The 15,549-nt window shown below is 40.4% G+C and overlaps 1 pseudogene; it reads left to right on the top strand.

The window, feature by feature from the left end:
• Positions 1-5,229: 5,229 nt before the first annotated feature.
• Positions 5,230-6,774, top strand: LOC147889242 (uncharacterized; annotated as a pseudogene).
• Positions 6,775-15,549: the final 8,775 nt, after the last annotated feature.

Raw genomic sequence — 15,549 nt, forward strand, 5'->3', positions numbered from 1 at the left:
TTCTCCATGATAAGTGTAAAAAGTGATATAAACCACAATGTCATGAGTAGAGACCTGAGAGTCCATGCTTGAAAGAGTAGTAGAAAAAGCCGTGATGGTGCACGCAACCATGCGGGAGCATCGACAAATGAGTTGGAGGCACAGGACTTGAAGAGGTCATAGCTGTGTACGGCGGCCTAGAGGCGAAGGCGCACGGGCAGCGGCTGTACAAAGTTCAAAGACTTAGTCAGGGACTCAGGGTCAAATACTCAGATCCTAGCGGGAGAGCTGAACGAGTTGCTGGAATCAAACAGAGGCGCTAGCGAACCGCACGAAAATCAACTCAGTAGAGGCACCGGACTGAGAGCGTCGTACAAAACAGGACTGTGGCTCCAGGAAGCGGCACACGAATGGAGGGATGTGATAGCTTGGGTAACAAACACCAAAGACTGAGGGCGTGAAGCGTAGCAAACCAACGGGGAGTGGAGCTAACGGAATTGTAATGGGTAGAGTTAGTAACTAGTTAATGGGATTTACATAATAAGGGGAGACGGGTCGGGAAGGACTCCATATCATACATCTAAATCCAACTTGCCATCACTTATACCAAAAAGCCTGATCATGGGATTTGACAGCGCACACAAGGAACTCTAGCAGTATCCAGTATTATTAACGATACAACTTAGCTTATTTTCTCCACACACAAAAAAAATATTACAGAAGCACAAGGAGGGTTTCTCTGTTCTCAAAATTTGAGCCTACAAAAGTCAGCAGCATGCAAGCCTGCTTTAGTCCAGGTAAAAGAATATTCAACTTCACATATCAAACGAGGGACACTGAGCCTTCACAAACAAAGAGTTGCCAGCTTGTTATGAATACAATCTTGTGCCCAAAAAACAGAATGAATTTCTCAAATATTACAAGAAAAAGGTCCAACCACGACATTCACCTTTTCTAGCAACCACGAGATTTGCTACGTACTTCTACACTTTGCAATCTCTGGTGAAAAATAGGAGTTTTCTTATAGAGACATTTCATTGTGATGCATTTGAACAATGGATGTCAGAGTTGATTGCCAATAGGGCAACAAAGGATAAAATGCGTGACCTGAAAGAAACATAGGGATCCTTTGCATTAAGGAAACGATTTGAGGATGCCGCTAATGCTATGAAACCTATTTTATATGCGCTTAGGGCATTGGACTCAAAGTCTCCAACAATCGGAAAAGCATGGATGCACTTTTGGAGTATTGAGCAATCTCTTATTGCGAGGAATCCCCCTGCTCGCCTGGGCCAAGAGAATGAGAGAAGACCATTTGATAATGCTACAAAACGCAAGGAATTATGGCAATTGTTTAGGCCGCGATGGGGGAGCAAGCTCATAATCCATTGCATAGTGTTGGGTACCTTTTAGACCCCGAGTGGTGGAATATGAAGCCCGAAGAGATCCCAATTGTTATGCATGAATTTCATAAGCTGGTGCAACAATATTATCCCCACAACCATGAGTTTGCAAAGTGTTGTAGCGAGTTAGCCAAGTATCGATGCAAGGAGGGGTTGTTTGCATGAAGCGATGTTCAAGCATTGGCAGAAACTACATCTGCTTGGAAATGGTGGATGATGAATGGTGGCATGTGTGAGCTTCTACACCCGATTGCAATAAGGGTTCTTTCTTAAACATGCTCAAACTCGGGCTCATAAAGAAACTAGAGTCATTATAAGTACATTCACAGTACTTTACGAAATAGACTTCTAGAGGACCAGGCTGAGAAGTTAGTGTACATCTATGCCAATCATAAAATCCTAGAAACATTAGGAGATGTGGGATATGAGGAGAATGTTCCAAAATGGACCTACGATATCTCGCCAAATGCTATACAACCTGAAGTAGTCCTATCATTGCAGATTCCAGAACCCCAAGAAGAGGATGAAACTAAAACTGGGACTGATGGTGCAACATCCGAGGAAGATAGCAATGAGGAGGATGAATCTAATGAAGATGAAGGAAATAATATTCGCCTTCCACATGGGTCTGAAAATGAGGACATTGATGACGAACATGATGAGGATAGTGACTCGTGAATTGTGGCAATGATGGCAATAGGGTTCTAAATGTCTTATTGTATTTTGAATGTGTTCTTGTTTTTCGATTGCAGGTTGCGGTTTAGGGTTGGATAAGAATTGTCTTGCTGTGCATTGTAAATATCTTGTGTTTAGGGTTTGCGCTTTGATTCTTCCTTGTCGCCATCGCATAGGCTTCTGAGTTGTAATGCCAATTAATGTGCTCTTGACCAAGTTCAATTAATCAAGAGCATGGCAGCTGGCATACCACTCTGTCTCATATGCAATAGAATTTTATGCGATGACATGAGGAAGAAGCATGTGCAACTTAGTTTAATTTGTTGTCTTTGGTAACACTTTTCTTTAATGACTTTAAAGATAAGTTTTAATTGTGAGAGAGAGAAAGAGACATGACTACAAGATTGCATGTGATGGAGGCATGTGACTTAAGCTTGCGGTTTAGGGTTGGATAAGAATTGTCTCATTGTGCATTGTAAATATCTTGTGTTTAGGGTTTGGTCTTTGATTCTTCTGTGTCGCTATCGCATAGGCTTCTGGGTTGTAATGCCAATTGTTATGCTCTCGACCAAGTTCAATTGATCAAGAGCATGGCAATTGGCATAACACTCTGTCTCATATGCAATAGAATCCTATGCGAGGATGTGCGGAAGAAGCATGTGCAAAGTTTAATTTCTTGTCTTTGGTAACATTTTTCTTTAATGACTTTAGAGATAAGTTTTAATTGTGTGTGTGTGTGTGTGTGTGTGAGAGAGAGAGAGAGAGAGAGAGAGATCTTGTGATGAAAGTGCATATAATTATATTTCAATGGCAAATAGAAAATGCTTTTAAAGTTTACTTTATGTAGTTTATCATGATTAAAGTTTAAAGTTTACTTTATATAGGATTGCATAGTGTTTTACATTCCGAATTCCAATTGATGCATGGGTTTAAGTTTTAAGTAATATGATGGATCATGGATGCATGGGTTTAGGTTTTAGGTATTAGGCTGGATGCAAATGAATATGACCATTGGATTTTATTTTTTTTCAATTAACCATAGCCTTCCTTAAATTATTTATTATGAATTAATGTTAGATATCAATGCTCCACTCTCATGTAACTATGCGGGAACTAGCTAACTCTACTTCTAAGCCCCCCATATGAGGAGAAGGCATTTGAGTAGCTCGGTTATTTGGTAGGTTCTGGTTTGGACACCAGATGGGGGCCATGTGTGGCCTGATGGCTGGATGGCTTCAGATAGAGTTGACACACTGCCAACTAGGCTACATGCAAGTGCGGGAAGGCATCCCTTAACTGACCGCACTAAGGGTAGATGGAGCATTTCTCGGGGCAGCCCACTCTCGGGTTGCGGGGCCCGTTTAGAGCCTCAGATGATCCCGGATGGACCGAACGGCAACCATAGGCCAGTTGCTCTGTTTTGCGCACCGGTTCTATCGTATGGTCGGTGGCCTATTTCGGGACCTACCCCCAGTCGACCATTTTGGGCAGACTGGCGGTCACCCAATTGAGCCTAACTGACTACGACTGGTGGCTATATAAGAGCAAGCCCATGAAGTGGGCCCATTTCATCACTAGCTACAGAAACCCTGATTCCTTAGCATCCAGCCTCCGTCTTCTACTGTTTCCAGCATGCCATCAAAGCTTCTTTCACAGGAGCGCACGGTTGGGAGGTAGCGCCATCTATTGTATCAGTTCTACAGTAATCAAATTTTTGATTCTCCATACTATCTTGTTTTCTCTCTTGTGTATGAGATCCTGTTATCTATTGAGCACAGATGTTGTATTATTTTCTTACATGGTATCAGAGCCTGGACTCTAGCAAGAAGATTTGGTAGTGTGTTTCTGTTTGTGAGCAGATTGTGAGAGATGGCCCAGCCCGCAAGACTGCGATCACGTGAGGCCGATTGCGAGACCGGATCTAGCCAATGCAGGACAACAGATAGTACCAACTGCGGATGAGATTCTCACATGGACAAGAAGAAATGCAGATGCGCTGTGTTCTATTGTCTGCAGTGTTAGTGATTCCGTCATGGCATTAATTCAACATGTCACCACAGCGGAGGAGGCATGGACAGTCTTGAAAAATCAGTATCGGATTGAGAATCTGGAGACTCAGCTCGCGAACGAGAAGTTGTCTGAGTCTAAAGCGATAGAGAAGTTCATCACCAGGGTGAAGAATCTGCGCGATCAGATGACTGCGATTGGCATCACCATCACCAGCGAGAATCTAGCACGAAGGTGCATATGGATTCTCCCACCAAAGTACGACGGTCTTGTTACAGCGCTGAATACGCAGAACAAAAATCTGCCCCTCAACTTTGAGGATTTCAGCGCGATGCTTTTGGAGGAGGAGATGCATCAAAAGATGAGGACTAGAGAACATTCGGCTTTCTGGACCGGATCAAAGAATGGTAAGGGTAAGGACTCTGGTAACCCATCTTCTTCTGATGATAAAAAGAGAAAGAAGAAGATCAAGTGCTTCTATTGCAACAAGGCAGGGCACAAGCAGAATGAGTGCCGAAAGAAGATTACAGATGAGAAGAACGGAGTAAAGAAAGAGTCCAGCAACAGCACACAGGCAGTACCAGTGGAGCTGTTCGTCGCAATTGAGGAGATTTGCACGGAGGCAGTTCATGTACCTGCGGAAGAACCTTGGATCATTGACAGTGGTGCTTCGCACCACATGACCAGTCAGAAGGATTGGTATACCTCTCTACAGCCGGTAGGGAATGACATCATGGTAGTAGTCGGCAATGATGCAAAATGTCTAGCAAAAGGAAAAGCATTAGGAAAAAAGGGAGCTCATTTTGGGGCCTTTTACGGTTTGGAAAAATAAGCTCTCAACCAATCAATAGAGGGCCAACGTAACGTTGGAAATTCACGAAAACAAGAGAAAATAGAAAAAAGAAACAATAAATTATGTAGGTACAAGCGTGCTACATTAATGTGGAGATTGGTTTTTTATTCTCACAAGATCTTTGGACATGAAGATAGAATCTAGTCTGACATTTTATTTGACAAGGGCCTTCCCGCTTCCACCTTCCTTTGAACTTTGAAATGTTGTGCTGCCTTTCCTTCGAAAGGTACCCATTCTACACGACTGCCTCATTGTGCAGCAGCCTCTTCTTTTCCAAAACTGCTCCCTTGATCCTGTTTGGCGTAGAGTAAGATGTTTCTTGTCAACTATCTGTCTGCCCACTTTCTCTTTCTTGAAACTTCAATTTGTTATCTTGTTTACATTACTTTGCTATTGTTACAGATTCACAAGGTCTCCATGGTGAATAAAAACCATGGGCATTCTTGTGGAAGGCACTCTGTGGATGATAATGCTATGAAGGCAGAATTATACCACACATCCTTACCCCGTCGACTTGCTTCTTCTATTTCTTTGGTAGAGAATTCAAGTACAGTCAAAACGGAAGGAACTTGGGAAAGGTTTAGTGTTTCGAAAGGAGCATGGGTGCTCATGCAACCTAGCAAAAGAAAAAGACCCCAGACAAAAAACATTTTCTTGGCATCATGGAAGGGAAGAGTACGAGATTTTAAAATCACTAGAGGGAAGATATCGGTGAAAGAAGTTTTGATTCAGCATGTGTACATGGATAAAGAACTTGTCTTGCGAGACTATCCAAATGATCTTCCGCAACACATGCCTAATTGTATATTTTTCTATTGTGGTTTTTTTCTTTACGAGGTGTATGGATTTTTAAGATGAAGCTTTCTTTCTTTGCTTATTGACATTCTTGTGTTGTTTTATTTCAGATTTATACCCTTCATCGTATGAGACACGGCAAAACATCAATTGTATTATGGGATTTATAGATGCTTTGCATGGATCGATAGGAGAACAAAAATACCAAGGTTGATGTGCAACAGAGCTAGCTCAATTGGGTATATTTTTTACTGATCATTTTTATCAGTTGCTGGACAATGCTAACACACATGTTGTGTTAAGGAAACAAGACCTTTCGGCATGGAATTTAGTGGATTGGCCTCACCCACATTTTAGTGTTACAGAGGCATATAGGGCCAAGCTTTTCAAAGAAGTAGAGAAAGCTCTGAGGCCCAATATTGCCACAAGGATAATAAAAATTTCTTTATGCATGCCTCTCACAGTTTTTGTGGACTTGTTTAATACCTTTCCAGTGAAGGTGTAAAAAACAATGTTCACAGTTAAAGCAACAAGTTCGGCATGCATGCCACAATTTTTGGATAAAGGTTGGGATAAGAAGACATGTAGTTCAGTGTTTTGTGAGGTTGTCCAACCTTCTATGCAACTGAAGTACATGGTTGAATCACAAAATTTTATTTTTTCTTTTTATTATAAGTGGAATCGAATGCTAGGCACAAAACTAGTCCCAATGGATCAAGATGAAGATTCTTTTGGTGTAGAAAATAAACTTCTTGATATTGATGTTGTTGAGAATGGTGATGTGCTAGTCAATATCTCATTAAGAGAATGTTGCTCCCTAGCTCAATTGCGCAATGACATTTTGTTTGAGACAGAAGGTTCTATTTTAAAGGACTTTTTATTTATCTACAACAATAAAAAGGTACACCATCTGATTTATCCTAGTCTCATTAAGCACTGCTATTAGTTTACTTTACCCTGTTGATTCATATTGCTTTTTTGCAGGTGCTCAAAAGAAGAGAGAGTTCAATAAAATGCAAAGACATTGAAAATTTGAAAATTGAGATAACACAGACTCCATAAACAAAGGTATTGTATTCAATAAAGTAAAATTTTGTACAGAAGTGTTTAATTGTACATGTAGAACATATTCTTGACAACCATTTTCTATTTATCTACAGCTTGATCCAGAGGCTGCTCTACATGGTCCAAGCTCTCTGTATCATCATTTTTTGGAGAATCTGTTTTCTGCTGCTCCATCCTGTCCTGTACAGTATCTTGGTGCTGCTCCATTGTCTCCTCTACTGCCCCTGAAGCATCTGTTTGTTGCTGCTCCATCTTCTCCTCAACAACATCAGCAGTAGGTCCTTGTTCCTATGGCTTCTCCTCATCAGCACTAGGTCCTTGTTCCTGTGGCACTACATCAGCTTCATTTGTGTCATCAAGGTGTATGACACCTTCTCGGACTTTAGAGCTCTCACCCAACTCGACAGTAGCTGGTACAATATGTTTGGGGGAGGCATAGCTCAAAAACTTCCAAATTGTATCAGCTCTGAAATTATATACATAGTTTGAGCTGAAGCTATCTTCTCTCATCTGCAATGGCATATGATGATTTAGAACACTTTGTACCACTATCAATTATCTTGAAGCTAAATGAAAATTATTTTTTCTTACAAGGTCTGGCTGTCCTATCTCAAAATAGCTTGAAAGTAGATATTTGGCACTGATTAGCACTCTCCATCCGCAGCTACTTGAATCATCTTGTTGTGGTGTCTGTACAATTGAAAAGATATGTTAGAAACTATTAACATCTGAACAAAACAAAATTATTCAATAAGTTCAAAGGCATAGCATGAAATAGACATCAGTAGAGGGAACGACTTTTTACCTCTAGATTTACTGGCTCTATTGAATCCAAAAGAGAGACATTAGGAGGACAGTGATCTAATGCATCTAGAAGCCTTCTAATACAACTGCAATACATATAATTTAGTTAGTATGAAATCAAAATAATGAAGTTTGAAGTTAAAAAAAGCACACACACCACTTACAATTTTAGCTCTCTATGTGTGTTTTTAAGAGAGTTGAATATAAAGCATTGCTTTTGCTAGATGTCAATAGAAATAAAACTCCAGTGGTCACTGCGTAAGGAAAAAAGCATTAAGAAATCAAAGGCTACAAGAGTTCTCAATCTTAAAGAAGAGTCCCAAAAGAAGCAGTCACCCACATACTTGTTATGGTATGGAAGTAGCAAAACATCGATAACTTCAAAATTGCAGTGTCTGAACCAGTTGGAAATACTGATGGGAGTTTCCTTTGCATCTCTTAACTTGGAAGAAATGGCAGGATCAATAATATGAACTGTATGCTGTACAGAGTGGTGAAGCCAGCTTCTCATCATGCTGCATGGGACCAAAAAATAATTAGGGTAGGGTATAAAGGAGGTACAAGGAGGATTGTTTTGCAAACAAATGTAAAATAATAGACACTTACTAGAGCATTGCAAGAATGATAGTATCTGAGTAATACTCATTCTTATGAGCCAATGCTGCCAAGCATGGTTTTGTCAAGTCAAAATCACATTGAAGTTTCATCCTCAATATGGACAACTATATTAGGGCCTAGCTCCTGCAACCTTCTTTGTATCTGCAGCTCCCTCTTTCTAGTCCACATCTATAACAGATTTTGATTCTTTTATTTGCTGCTTCAGTGACTCCTCATAAGCAGCCTTCCCTCTGGTGTTCTTTGAGTGGGTTACTTCAACAACCTTAACCTCATCTACCTTCGACTTCCTTGTAGGTGGAATTAATAATATGTCTCTCATCTTTATGTCCTGCCATTCCATAGGATGAACAAGCTTGTCATACCTCCATCTCACTCTGGACAAAGTGTTGAAGTCTTTGGTCATCAGAGTCACCCTGTGAGCATGGGCTGCTACCATCATTGCATCTTCAAAATATTTTTCCAAGTAATCCTCTACCATTTCTTATAAGGAAAGAATGGCAGTCCTGTTCCACCTAAACCCAAGGTGCCAACTATCACATATGTCTTTCACCAGTCTTTGAAAAGGTGCCTTGGGGATTGCAAAGCCTATAGCTTTCTGTTGCTTCCTGATCTCCCTTAGCACACTTGCACCATGTTTCAATCTCTTGGCCTTTTGCTGGAGCAGGCTCATTGGCTTACCCTTCCTGCCATGTGCACCTCTTCCCTTTGGAGGCACACTAAATTTCTTGGTACCTGCCCCAGCTGTTGTTGCTGCAAGTCCTGGCCCTTTGCCAGCTTTCCTTGTAGTTGACTTGGTTCTTGCCATCACTTTGGCAAACAACATACAAAGCAATGGAAAGAGATTATAGCCATGGAGAACATGGTATGACACAAAAAGACAATGATAGGGGTGGATGAAGCAACATTGATAATTTTGCAATAAAACGCGATATGGACAGTTTGAAATTCCTAACAGCTCGAAATCGCGTTTTCCTGCAAATACTTGAAGTGACATGCTGGTGCATTCCTACAATGATTTCTCTGTCTTTACAACTAAATACAATATGAATTGAGTCTATGCAAGGAGATTACAGCCATGGACAACTATGAAAGTCACAAAACTAAAATGACAGGGGTGGATGAAGCAACAGTTCAATATTTGCAACAAAACGCGATTTTGGCTATTTGAAATTCCTAAAGCCTTCTCCTCACATTTTCCTACAAATTCATGAGGCAGCATGTTGGAATATGCCTTCAGTCATTTCAAGGTGTTTGCATGTCCATGCAGGATGGATTGAGTCTATGGAAGGCAAGAAGTGTGCACAGACTGAAGGAAGAACCCAAAAGTACAGTTTTACCCTCACATGCAATTATCACACTTGAAGATCTGCATTCCTACAGTGATTTCTCTATCTTTACAACTAAATAAAATATGGATTGAGTCTATACAAGGAGAGTACAACCATGACACAAAACCACAATGACAGGGGTGGATGAAGCAACAGTTCAATATTTGCAACAAAACGCGATTTCGGCTGTTTGAAATTCCTAAAGCCTTCTCCTTGCATTTTCCTACAAATTCATGAGGCAGCATGCTGGAACATGCCTTCAGTCATTTTAATGTGTTTGCATGTCCATGCAAGATGGATTATTTCTATGAAAGGCAAGAAGATTGCAGAGACTGAGGGAAGAACCCATAAATACTTACCTGAAAGCTATCTGTGGGTGTGCTGTGTTGCTGATGAGTACCTTGTGCTGGGGATGAACCTGTGCTGCTGGTCAGGATGATGATGTTGAAGAGTAGGGAGGTAGGGAGGCAAGAGAGCTGAGATTGGAGGGTTGAGACAGGATATATTAAATAGGAGGGAAAAGATTAGTGCAAAATACAAACAAGGCAGCTACTAAATCCCACACGTGTGGAATGAAGTCGTTTTTCACACATGTAGATGGGACCCAGATTTCTTGGAGTTTGAAACTTGGCACATGTGAAAGGGACACTTTTTGCCTTGGAACTTGTGCCATTCATGATTTCATAATCAGTTCCATAACCACTCTTCCCTCCCCTGCCTCCCAATCTTTCATCCCTACCAGCACCCTCCCATCATCCTTTTCCTTCCCTCTCAGATCCCTTTTTACCCACCACACTCCATCCAGACTACAACCTGCCTAAAGACTACTACCACTGCCACAACTCCAGGTTACCAAGGCTGCAGCTCAAGTTTGGGAGAGAGCAGGAGATTCACAGGAAAAGAAAGGTTAGAGTTCTAGATTCTTTTCAATGTTTTTTGATATATATTTCTTCCATCCATAGACTTCTTGATGTCCAGATATCTGGGTAATTTCCATCCACCACATCCCATATCCCATTTTCCACTAAGCTCCAGCATTTCTTGTCACATGTCCTAGTCCTGCTATCCAATAATCTCATAGAATATCCCAGATATTTGCAACAATAATCTCTAATCACCCCTTCCTAGACAGATTCCTATGAATATTTTTACTTAGCTCCCCTCTTCTTGCTACATATCCAACTCTCACTGTCCAAGAATCTGGTAGATCATTCTAGGATTTGACTGGAGAAAGACAGAAATTCACAATGACAAGGGCGGATGAAGCAAATACCTGAATTGACATGCTAGTATATTTCTACAGTGATTTCTTTGTCTTTACAACTAAATACAATATGGAATGAGTCTATGCAAGGAGAGTACAGCCAGGGGTGGCTGAAGCAACATATACAAATTTGCAATAAAACGCGATATGGACAGTTTAAAATGCCTAACAGCTCAAAATCGCGTTTTCCTGCAAATACCTGGATTGACATGCTGGTGCATTCCTATAGTGATTTCTCTGTCCTTACAACAAGATACAGTATGGATTGAGTTTATGCAAGGAGAGTCCAACCATGGACAACTTAGAAAGACACAAAACTAGAATAACAGGGGTGGATGAAGCAACAGTTCAATATTTGCAACAAAACGCGATTTCGGCTGTTTGAAATTCCTAAAGCCTTCTCCTCACATTTTCCTGCAAATTCATGAGGCAGCATGCTGGAACATGCCTTCAGTCATTTCAATGTGTTTGCAAGTCCATGCAGGATGGATTGAGTCTATGAAAGGCAAGAAGAGTGCACAGACTGAAGGAGGAACTCATAGATAAAGTTTTATCCTTAAATGCAATTGTCACACATTAAGATCTGCAAACATTGCTAAATCTATAGAGATGATCAATCTCTCACTCAACCAGCCCAATTTAGAAGTCTTCCTGCTTGTGGTTGCAGTGGAAAAACTTTAGGAATGCCTATAATCTTTATCCTAATATCCAAGGTACATCACATCCTACAGCCATGTGTGTTATACTATTAAACAAGAAGATCAGGATATAAAGAGTCCTACAGACCTGGAAGCTATATGTGGGTCTGCTGTGCTGCTGATGAGTACCCTGTGCTGGGGATGAACCTGTGCTGTTGGTCAGGGTGTTGATGGTGCAGAGTACGGAGGTAGGGAGGCAAGAGAGCTGAGACGAGAGGGCCGACACAAGAGAGATTAAACAGGAGGGAAAAGATTAGTGCAAAATACAAACAAGGCAGCTGCTAAATCTCACACGTGTGGAATGGAGTCATTTTTTCACACGTGTGGGTGGGACCCAGATCTCTTGGAATTTGAAACTTGGCACATGTGAAAGGGACACTTTTTGCCTTGGAACTTGTGCCATTCATGATTTCATAATCAGTTCCACAACCACTCTTCCCTCCCCTACCTCCCAATCTTTCATCCCTGCCAGCACCCTCCCATCATCCTTTTCCTTCCCTCTCTGATCCCTTCCTACCCAGCACACTCCATCCAGACTGCAACCTGCCTGAAGACTACTACCACTGCCAGATCTCCAGGTTACCAAGGCTGCAGTTCAAGTTTGGGAAAGAGCAGGAGATTCACCAGTGCAACTCCAACAGCATGGAAAAGGAAAAGAAAGGTCAGAATTCTAGATTCTTTTCAATGTTTTTTGACATATATTTTTTCCATCCATAGAATTCTTGATGTCCAAATATCTTCACTCAGCTCCACCCTTCTTGTTACATATTCAATTTATACTGTCCAAGAATCTGGTAGATCACCCTAGAATTTGATTGGAGATGGATATGAATAGAACCTAGAAGTTTGCAACAAAATGCGAGGAGAGTGCTTTATCCATCTCTAGATAGCCCATATCACATTTTGCTGCAAATTCCTATTCTCGACACATTCTTCATGAAAAGCTTCACTTAGCTCCAACCTTTCTCTTGCATATCAACTCATACTGTCTAGGACACTACTACACATGCATCCTATTGCGACGTTTACGTACCGATGATTAGCGCCCGCTTAGCATTAATCGTCGGTATAAAAATCGAGTTTCGTAAATCGTCGCTATATAGCGACTTTTGCTAAAAGTCACTATATAGCGATGTTAGTAAAAGTCGCTATATAGCGACTTTTAAAAGTCGCTATAAAGCGACACTGAGACAAAATATTATAGCGACGTTTTACAGAGAGGTTTTTTTTTTTTTTAGGCCTTAAAAATTATTTTTTTCCAATGACAAAATTTTTTAAATTTTCATACATGTTTGAGCTCATAGAGAATTAAAAAATGAGAGCATGTACATCAAGCCTTTGAAGCTCATATATTCATGTCCAAGTTTGAGATGAGAAAAATCAAATAAGAGCATTTACATCAACTGTTTCATATTGAGCCAAGTCTAAGGCACCAAGCAAGTCTATCTCCAACTCTATACCGAGTAGATCTCCTATATCATCATCGTACTCTAGTATCGTACGTTCACCTAAAAGTATTTGATCATCTTCTTCAATTAAGCTTAAGTGTGGTGATTGATCTTGATGATTGTTGTCTTCCTCGTCAATATCGTGATCTCCATCCTCCTCCCGTGCGATGTCATTATGCGCATCTTCCTCTTGCCTCATATGGTGATCTACATCTTCTTCGCTAGATTCATCAATTGGATCCGGCATTGGTAGTGGCATCTCCATATCCACATCTCGATCTTCAAAAATCTGCTTACTTCCTGGTGCAACTTGGATCACGTACCACCATCTTGGATCAGAACGATCCGGATGAAAAACCACCTATATTGAAGATGAAAAATCACGTGCCAAATGTCGTCAATTATATATATATCAATGGACTTAAAAAACGAAAGCTTCGACTAATTAAATCATTAGTATGCACTTGCTCACAGTGCTCGGGAAGAACAAAAGTATCACTTTCATCGGTCCAATGTTTGGTGGAGTCTATTGCAAAGAGACCGCTACTATCTTTTCTCACTGTCGCATGGGGACCATTGTAAGTAGTTCTAAACCATTTTACATCAAGAATGAAAATAGTAAATCGTCTGAAATCAATTTCATAGATGTCGCGTATGGTTCCACAATAATCCAACTATGAGGAGAGAAGATTGGTATCCGAAGCACTTGCTCGGCTATCTTGTGTGAAGTTAGCCATGACTCCACAATCATACGTGACTCTCTTTGAATCGATGCGTTCCACATGAAAATGTCGTCCATATGACCATAATGCACTGTACTTTTTATACTGTAAAAGAGCATCATTAAAACAATGAAGATGCACCTATTTTATAGTATATATTGCCACAAATAATTACTTAATTACGTCAAGAGATAAGAAACTTACATGCACCATACATCCAGATGATAACTCCCGCTCGCGCTCGTTTATTGTCTCTCCATCACGTTCGGCTTTACGTATAGCTAGTTGTAGCCAATCAAGTGACATGTGAGTAGGGAGAAGAGCCAAATCTCGTGGATATGGTTGTGATGACTTGTACATTACTCTGAATCTCATCCTTGCATTTATTCTTTCTACTTTGGCCACTTCATATCTCTCAATCCACTTCTGCATCTCAGGGCTATTGAGGATACAAAACTTATTGAATTTCTCCATTTGCTCTTTGCTCATCTTTCTTTCAATCCCTTTTCCTTGGGGGACCTCGCCAATGATGCGATCATCATCCTTGTTGTGCCAAGCTTGCGGCATATCAGGATCCGTGGATGCAAGAAACTCTGTGATATATACTAATGACTCTTGCACAAGCCATCCCTCTGCCATGCTTGCTTCTGGTCTTGCTCTTTGTCTTACAAACCCCTTCAAAGTTTTCATAAACCACTCGAGAAAAAACATCCATCGATTATGAACGGTACCTGCTATAGCCACCTCATCAACTATGTGCACAAGCAAGTGGACTTGAGTTGTCATAATGCTTGAGGGAAAGTGCTTCTCAAGCAAGCATACGGCTTCGATGGATTCCACCCTAGCCTTCTCGATGCTCGATATAGAGATCTCTTTTTTGAGATATCCACCTATTTCACATGTCCATGCATATGTAAGATATTTGAGATATCCACCTATTTCACATGTCCATGAAGAAAATACATAATGCGAATTGATAGTAAGCATACCTCCATTAATGACCTTATCTCAACACAGACATCATCTTCTTTTTTATAATTTTCCCCAAATCCACAAAATCTTTTTTACTAATATCATCATCTCCAACCCATCTGCATAGTCTCCCTTTTTTTCATGTTTTAGTCATGAGCATCTTACTTCCTTCTATTATTCACTCTCTCTCTATCTTTTTTGGAGAAGAGGTATGGATGGAGTGCAATTTGAGGCTGATGACACCCTTAGTCTTGTCGATTATGTGGCTCACTTATGCTTACCTCATAAAAAATGTGATTCTTATGTGGTAGTATTCTTTAAATATACATGATTGTTATGTGGTATTATTGTATTAGTATGTGATTGTTATCTAGTAGCATTCTATCACTTTGATGTACACATTAGTAATGCGAAATGAATAAGTAGTACATTCAATCAATGTGATTCCTTCAAGACACCCTTAGTCAACATGTGGCACACTACCGGTCTCTTGTATTGGATTCAAAATTTTCCATCGTGTTTTTTTTTCCTTTTTAATTAAAAATTTATATTCTCCCTCAATGAATAGTTGTGATGCCTTTATATTTTGAAAAATGTAAAAGATTCAATAGGCACAACTCCTTGCACTATTTAAAAGTTTGGGCTGCACCAGACTCACCCTTACTTAAAAGATTTTGTGAAGCGCATAGCAAATTGTATCTATAGTAGACTCCTAAAGAAACTGTGTCAAAATCCTTTCGACCTACAATTGAAGGACTATCACAAATACTATATGATTGGAAATGGCTATTTATAATTTGGTATTATTGGGGTGCACATTTCTATAAAATAGAAGCTGGTAGCTTCTCATCATCAAATCTAAAAAATTATATAGTTAGCAACACCATGCGTAGGGTTGCCTGCCTATTAGGGCGGTGG

The sequence above is a fragment of the Dipteris shenzhenensis genome, chromosome 20, assembly GCF_047967505.1.
Source record: "Dipteris shenzhenensis isolate YYH24624 ecotype China chromosome 20, Dip_SZ_1.0, whole genome shotgun sequence".
Lineage (NCBI taxonomy): Eukaryota > Viridiplantae > Streptophyta > Polypodiopsida > Gleicheniales > Dipteridaceae > Dipteris > Dipteris shenzhenensis.